This window comes from Otolemur garnettii, unplaced genomic scaffold (genome assembly GCF_000181295.1).
Source record: "Otolemur garnettii isolate 467f Iridium unplaced genomic scaffold, OtoGar3 scaffold00081, whole genome shotgun sequence".
NCBI lineage: Eukaryota > Metazoa > Chordata > Mammalia > Primates > Galagidae > Otolemur > Otolemur garnettii.
In genome coordinates, this window is record NW_003852476.1 from 5,686,968 (window position 1) to 5,695,691 (window position 8,724).

General features: G+C 38.0%; 1 protein-coding gene and 1 pseudogene across 1 annotated transcript in view; one reads left to right on the forward strand and one right to left on the reverse strand.

Annotated features, from left to right (window-relative positions):
* MNAT1 (MNAT1, CDK activating kinase assembly factor) overlaps window positions 1-8,724 on the forward strand; it is a 242,265-nt gene that overhangs the window by 60,891 nt on the left and 172,650 nt on the right. The window lies entirely within an intron of this gene.
* Window positions 6,727-8,724, reverse strand: part of LOC105887400 — a 4,403-nt pseudogene continuing 2,405 nt past the window's right edge.

Below are 8,724 nucleotides of genomic sequence, written 5' to 3' on the forward strand. Positions count from 1 at the left end.
CATCTGAGATGTCCACTCCTTCTTTACTGGGGCCTTAAAGGGCTGTTTGCTGACAGACACATCAGGAGGTTGCGGTTGGTAGGGTAGCCTCAGGTATTACAGCAAGTTGGGTGCTCAAGACCACTGTGTTTGCTTTTGCACTTTGTATAACATGGGCTTTGAAGCGATCAAAAACACGCAAAGCTGGGTTTTAAAGTAATCCTCCAGGTCTTTGTGACCAGACATTGTTAAACCAGATTTTCATACCTTCTTCATTCATCCATCCTTTTTCATGCATGTGGACAATAACTCCACTTGGACTCTTTCCTTTCTGAAATGTTTTTCTTTTAAAGATGCTGGTAGCTTTGTCCCATCTGCACAACAGGCTAGAACAATAGTGAAGTGTGTTTTCTCACATCCACTAGTTTTAACAGCTGTGGTCTTTGCTCCTCTGATGTCCACAGTTCTGCTGGATGGCACATCAAATGTGAGTGGGACCTCATCCATGCTAACCATTTGCAAAAGTTCAATGTGGTAAGTCTTTTGAAGACTGGTAACATAACAATGAGATTCTAAAACTTGATTCTCATAGGCTGCTGGAAATTTGGGGCAAGCTTTGTTTGTGTCCTCATACTTCACACTTCATAAAGTTAAAGCACCATTTGGGTATCCCTGAGAAACCATCATATTTCTTGCTCATTCAATTCTTTTACCCTCTTCTTGTGTCATCTTGGACAAAACAGAGATCCCGGTTTGATGCTGTTCCAGAATCCTGGTCTTCACCTCCAGCCACTTTGGAGGTTTTCCTCTCATTCCCTTTTTCTATCTTGGCTTCTGGAGACACTCCACAGGAGGCTCTTCTGCCTCCACAATCTGATGATGCTCTCTGTGGGGGGAGATCCAAAGTATTTTTCCATAGCTCTGTTGCCAGCTCTTTAGCATGTGTAGTAACTATTAGCTAAAAGCTGTTAAACTATTTTACATTTTCCAAGGGACTTTGAAATAATCTTTGTAAATATATCAGATAGACTACCAGCTCCTGCCTAAAGTATACGAAGAGAAATACACTCTCTTTATTGGCCAAATGTGTTTTCACTTCAAATTTGTCATAAGTTGAACAAAACCAGTTACTGTGTTACAGGATAATATTTTGTATGCAGATACTGTTTTTTCTTTCTTTCTTTTTTTTTTTTTTAGAGACAGAGTCTCACTTCATTGTCCTTGGTAGAGTGCTGTGGTGTCACAGCTCACAGCAACCTCCAACTCCTGGGCTTAGGCGATTCTCTTGCCTCAGCCTCCCGAGTAGCTGGGACTACAGGTGCCCGCCAGAATGCCTGGCTATTTTTGTGTTGCAGTTTGACCAGGGCTGGGTTTGAACCCGCCATACTTGGTGTATGGGGCCAGTGCCCTACCCTGCAGGCACCACCCTGTATGCAGGTATTGTTTTTGTTTCACAGAGTTATATTTTTAATGCACAAACAAATACAAGAATTAAAAAAATTTATACAGATACAGACTTAGTACTATCCATATATAATGCACATCTTTATTTTTCCCTCATAAGTTTGGGCAAAAATGTGCACATTATACATGCATTATTATTATACATTAATTCTCTTGTTAGGTGGTTTTGGGCAGTGGTCACAGAACAATGGAGGTTCAGTTTTATTCTTGGACATTAATTTCTTTTTCATCTCAAGGAGGGAGAAAATTCAGATGAATATTGAAGGAGCTCCTAAGAGGGAGATAAAAAACAACTTTGTTTCTTAGAACCTAACATGGGAATTCAAAAAACAACTTTGTTTCTTAGAACCTAACATGGGAATTAAAATTAAATCAGAGGAACAAGTTTGTCAGCTAAGCTTAACTTTACTTTCTCTATTGGTTACCTTCATTGTTTTAACTTTGCCACATGTAAACATAATTTTGGATTGTTTTAGTTATCTTATTTCTGAAATTTGTTTTGTTTTGAAATATTTCAAGACTTAAGATTCATTATGAAAATATATTGTATTTAGAAAATTTTGTGTAGGCAGATATGCAGTTGTCTAATTTGTACAATTTAGTTACTGTTATTTCTTGAGTGTAGTCTGGCTTTCTAATTTTGGGGGAAAGCAGAGGTAATGACATTTGAGGTACTTTTTTTTGGGTGGGTGGGACAGCGTTTCAGTCATCTTGAGTTGAGTGCTGTGGTGTCATAGTTCACAGCAACCTCAAACTCTTGGGCTCAAGCGATCCTCTTGTCTCAGCCTTCCGAGTACCTGGGACTACAGATACTGTGTTTCCTTGAAAATAAGACACTGTCTTATATTTATTTTTTCTCAAGAAGACACACTAGGGCTTATTTTCAGGGGGTATCTTCCTCTCTGCAGTGAAATGCATGGTGTGGCTATGCAGACCAACAAATGCATAGAAATCCTGCTAGGGCTTATTTTTTGGGTAGGTCTTGTTTTCGGGATAACATGGTACCGGACACCAGACTTTGCTAGTTTTTCTAGTTTTAGTAGAGACAGGGTCTTGCTTTGCTCAGGCTAGTCTTGAACTCCTGAGCTTTGGCAATCTACTTGCCTTGGCCTCTCAGAGTGCTAGGATTACAGGTGTGAGCCACCATGCCTGGCCTCATTTGAGGTACTTTATTAGGAATTTGTAATATTCCTAATAATCAGTAATAATGATCCAGCTATATTTGGATCATGTAACTTTATATTTTCATTTTGTATTTATTTTTATTTTTTATTTTTTTCATTTTGTATTTAGACCACACTTTTGTCTTACTGTCTTATAGTGTTTCACTTAAGCATTTCTCCCCTGCCTTAAAGTTCTCAAGAAATTCACACTATAATCTCATTCCATTCATACCCATTCTAGCTTTCTTAAAAGGGTGTCTCATTTCTGAGAGCATCAGTTTGCTGTAAACATTGCTCTCCTTGTTCAGTAGCCTTCTGTGGGTTTATCAGGAGATGTGTGCAAAATATATATTGCTAGGTAACAATATTGTATTAGCCCTATATAACATAACGATAGAAGATTGTTTCTTTGAAGTTAGTGCCTTTTTCATCCATAGTTTAAAGCTGGAAAATAATCTTGAGAGTTGTAATGAAGGGATAATGTAATTCTAGGATGGTTGTATTATTACTGTTATTTTTTAGACAGGGTGAGCAATGTACCTCAAACTCTAGTGCTCAAGTCATCCTCTTGCCTCAGCCTTCTGAGTAGCTTGGACTACATGTGTGCACCAACATGCCTGGCTAATTTTTTTTTTTTTTTTTTTGGTAGAGACACGGTCTTGCTATATTGCTTAGGCTGTTCTTGAACTCCTGACCTCAAGCATTCCTTCTGCCTCAGCCTCCCAGAGTGGTAGGATTATAGGTGTGAGCCACCTCATTTGGCTTGTGTTATTCAAAACCAGTAATTTTTAACTGAGATCTTGATAATGATAGAGTATTATATATAATGTACATGTTACAGTACATTTATTTGGAATGCCTTTATCTTATTAGTTTATACGGCATATATTGTGTTAATGATTAGCATTTGTTTATGTTTATGTTAAGTGTTTTGGTGTGTAGTCAGTATAATTGATAGTTGAGCCTTCTATACAGACTATTATACTTGTTAGTGATGCTTACTTGGGAGTTTAGTATTGACGTACAGACCTAGGACCACATTTTTAAGGATGGTGTAGTTAACATCTATCAGTAAGCATGGCATCACTGGGTAGAGTAAGCCTTGAAGCGATCCACGGTATATGAGCTTATATGGCTGATATCTTTTTACTAATGTTGGGTAAGCAACTTAGCCTTTCCTGTCTCTGTGAATGGCCTTAACTGTCTCACTGTTCAGTGGTATCAAAGAATAGAAAAATGCATTCTTTTGTATGATTGTTTAGGCACTTAAAGTGACCCATTTCTGACATAGAGAAATATTACTGATTTGTCCACTGAGAAGATCTTATTTGTTTTATGGAGCTGGCATGGAAAAACTGTGGCTATGGAAAAACTGAACAATGGCGATCTAATCTTGAAAACAGAGTCTTAGTGAAGATTTGCTAAGACTCAGTTGTCTGAGTCTAATTATGTTCTCAGTTGTCTGAATTCTCATGAGTAGCCGAGATTACTATGTAGAATGTCTTAACAATTTGGCCAGAAAAATTTAGTTCAATAAATATTTCTTGAACATCTGGTGAGTATATCAAATACAAAGATGACTAAGAGCTCTCATTTCTTTAGAGACCAGGTATTTTCATGGTATAACAATGCCATGTTATAAGCACATGAAAAGAAATATGTACCTATTATTATGGGAGAATGGAGGAAAAATACTTAGTCCATTCTGGAAAATTGAGAAAGGGGTTTTAGGTGAGGTGATGCTTGAATAGAGCCTTGAAGGACAAGTAGAAGTTACCTAGGTGAAGAAGATGGAACAGGGATGGAGGTTGGGAGGCTGGCACAAAGACATTGCAGCCAGAAGTCCTGAGCAAAGGCAAGAAGTCCTGGTTAATCACCAGGAGTTCTGAGAATTTTTAGTACTATGCCGCCAAAGTTCAAGAAGGAGAGAGCATTGAAGTTGGGGAAGGAAAAAGGACCTAGGTCATGTAAGACCTTATACATTGTGACAAGTAATTTTGGCTTATATACACCAATTGTTTTTAGGTTTAGTGGGTACAACTGTTCTTCAAATGAAAGCTTACTTGGAATACTGTGGTTGAATTGATAATGGGATGAGGGTTATCCTGAATTCTTATCTGTTTAATTTTTCTCTGGTTTACTTTAACACATTTTTTTTTTTTTTTTTTTGAGGTAGAGTCTCAGGCTGTCGCTCTAGGCGGAGTACGGTGGTGTCACAGCTCACAGCAATCTCCAGCTCTTGGGCTTAGGTGATTCTCTTGCTTCAGCCTCCCAAGTAGCTGGGACTATAGGCACCTGCCATAGCACCTGGCCTTACTTTAATACATTTTATTAGGAATTCCTTAGAACAATGTTATAAAACTGGTGGTTGTTTATTGCTGTTGAAGGGTTTAAAGCAAGGTGGTAATAAGATATCTTTCTTATTAGGACAGATTTAGTGATTTTTTTGGGGAGCATGTCTGGAGTCTGGCAGACCAGTTGGAAGTTAATGCAGTTATATAGATGAGGTCAGAGATGACTTAAGGAATGGAGGGGTAGGGATAGATTAGAAAAAGATTTTGAAGGCTGGGTGTGGTGGCTCAGGCCTGTAATCCTAGCACTCTGGGAGGCCAAGGTGGGTGGATGGTTTAAGCTCAGGAGTATGAGACCAGCCTGAGCAAGAGCGAGACCCCATCTCTACTGAAAATAGAAAAATTAGCCGGGTGTTGTGATGGGCATCTGTAGTCCTAGCCACTCCGGAGGTTGAGGCAAGAAAATCACTTGAATGCAGGAGTTTGAGGTTGCTATGAGCTATAGTGACTCTATGATTCTCTACCCAGGTCAACAGAGAGACTGTCTCAAAAAAAAAAAAAAAAAGAAAAAAGTTTTGAGTTTAAAATGGTTCATCCAATTGATGGGTTGTTAGTGAGTGGTAAAGAAAGGGAGAATAACTGGGTAAGGTAGTACCATTAGAGAGAAAGAACACAATGGCCTCTAGTTTTTTTCCTTGCTTTATGTATCTCTATTCAATATCTTTTTCATTGTCCTCCCCCAATGTTTGACTTTTAATGAGGGGTGACTTTGAAATTATTCAATCAGCTAGTTAGCCAACCAATATTTATGTGGTTTACCTTGTCTAAAAACTCACATTCTATGTCTTCAGTGAAAATATTGAAGTTACCAGTTTCTCAGTGGTCAAAGGCAATAGACTTTTTGCTGAGCTGAATCTCATTTCATCTTTGGGAAGTGTCTGTCTGTTCCTTGTTGTTCAAACACTTGCCTTCTCTGAAGCCATTCCATTCTCCTCTTCATGTGTTACTCTTCCCTTCTTGTTTTATCCATTTAATAACCTTATCTTTCCTTTCTGTCTTGTATTATAAATATTGATTCCTCTCATTGATTCTCTTTATGAGTTAATTCCTTCTGCTGATTACTCTGAGATTCTGTAGCCCACTATTTTTCTCCTGATCTCCCAGTAATGTCCATAAATCTCCATATGTTTAATAGACATTTTTCTGGACATATTATAGGCACCTGCAAGTCAGGATGTCTATAACTATTCCATCTTTAATTTTTGTTTCTTTTTACTATTTTTATTATGGTAAGAGTACTAAATATAGTATCTACCCTCCTAACACATGTATTATACATTTAAAATTATTGACTGTTGAATAGCAAATTATCTAGAATTTATTCATCTAGGTTAACTGAAATTTTATGCCCATTGACTAGTAATTACCCATTTCTTTTCCCTCCAACCCCTAGCAACAGCCATTTAACTCTTTGATTCTATACCTCATATAAGTAGAATCATGTAATATTTCTTTCAGTGATTGGCTTATTTCACTTAGCATAATGTTTTCAAGATTCTGTTGCTCACTGAAGAATTTCCTTTTATTTCTGTTTTTTCTTTTAGTTTTGAGACAGAATTTCACTCTCTTGCTGAGGCTAGAGTGCTATGGTGTCAGTCTAGCTCACAGTAACCTCAAACTCCTGGGTTCAGCCAATCCTCCTGCCTCTGCCTCCTGAGTAGCTCAGATTATAGGCACCCACCACTATGCTTGGCAAATTTTTCTATTTTTATTTATTTGTTTATTTATTTTTTGGAGTTAAGAACTCATTTCTTACTCAAAAAAAATCCTTATTTTTGACTGGATTCAGATTTAGAAGTGGAAGCTCTCAGAGAGGACAGCCTACATCTCTTGGTGATCTGTTCCTGGTGCTTTTCTTTGGCCTCCTTCATTCTCTTGGCCAAAAGTTTAGCATATTCTGCAGCCTCTTCCTTATTTTTCTTAGTACGCTGTTTCTTCAGAGCAACATGCCAGCGTTTATGTTGCAAGACACGTGGAGTTACCAGACGCTGAATCTGGGGTGCTTTGGTCCTAGGTTTCTCACCTTTGTTTACGGGCTTTCTCACAACGTATTGGCAAACATCATCTTCTTTAGACAGATTGAAAAGTTTGCAGATTCTACTAGCTCTTTTAGGCCCCAGACACTCAGATACTGTAGTGTCAGTTAGTCCAGGAATATCCTTCTCTCCTTTTTTTTTTTTTTTTTTTTTTACAATTACCAAGTTGAGAACACTCAGATTGGCATCACAATGCAACCCCGAACAGATTTGCACTTCCTTTCTCCACTTCCCCTTGGTATATAACAGGAATGCCCCTTACACAGCAACAGATGGACCTGGTCATGGGTCGAGACATCCTGCTTCATGGAAAAATCTTGCTTGTCATTTCCACCACCGATTCAGACCACATAATCCTTCCAGTCTTCACCTAGCACGTCAGCAGCAAGTTCTGTGGCCATGCACTTCTCACAGAAAGTACCAAGTTTGCGTTCATTGTCCACTTCAATGAGTTTCCGGCAGCCAGTGGCTGGAAAGGAGATAATCAGCTTTATCCTGAAGTATCTGAATGCTTACTAGGCCCACAGAAAAGAGGCCCGACTTCCTCTATTTTTATTTTTAAGTTTTTAAATTTTTGAGACAGAGTTTCACTCTGTTGCCCTGGATAAAGTGTCATGGTATCATAGCTCATAGCAACCTCAGATCCTCTTGGCTTAGCCTACTCAGTAGCTGGGGCTACAGGTGCCCACCTTCACTCCTGGCTAATTTTTCTGTTGTTAGTAGAGATGGGGTCTCACTCTTGCTCAGGCTAGTTTTGAACTCCCAAGCTGTAGAGATCCTCCTGTTTTGGCCTCCTATGATCACTTTAGGGTTATAGGCACAAGCCAGCTTCCTCCTTTGGTAAAGAGTGAATAATATTTCACTTATACCACATTTTCTTTATCCATTCATCTGTCTATTGGCATTTAGGTCATTTCTATATCTTGACTATTGTGAACAGTGGTATACTGAACCTGGAAGTGTGAGCATCTTTTTGAGATTCTGGTTTCAGTTCCTTTAGATAAATACCCAGAAGTGCTAGATCACACACACACACACACACACACACACACTTCTTGCTATCCATCTATCCCTCCCTCCCTCCTTCCCTCCCAGTCAGTCAGGGTAATTGGGATCTCCATCACTTCAAACATTTATCATTTTATTATATTCGAAACATTAAAATTCTTCTCTTCTAGATATTTTGAAATATATGGTGACTTGTACTATAATGTTTTGAATACTGTAGCTTTGTAATTTAATTTGAAATCAGGAAATGAGATGCTTCCAGCCTTGTTCTTCTTTCTCAAGATTGCTTTGGCTCTTCATGGCCTTTGTGGTTTTGTATGAATTGTAGAATTTTTCTCTATTTCTGTAAAAATTTCTGTTGAGATTTTGAGAGGGATTGTTTTGAATCTGTGGATCACTTTTGGTTAGTGTGGACAGACATTTTAACAATGTTAAGTTTTCCAGTTCACGAATATGGCATGTTTTTCTATTTGTGTTTTCAATTTCTTTCATCAATGTCTTTGTAGTTTTCAGTATTCAAGTATTTCACCTTCTTTGTTAAGTTGCTATTCTTACTCCCTAATTTCATTTTCAGATATTTTGTTGTTTTTAGAAATAGAACTTATATGTCACTTTTATATCTTGAAATTATTAGTTCTAACAGTTTGTTTTATTGATTCTTTAGGGGTTTATATATATAATATTATGTTGCTTTTAAATAGGAACAATTTTAATCCCCCCCCC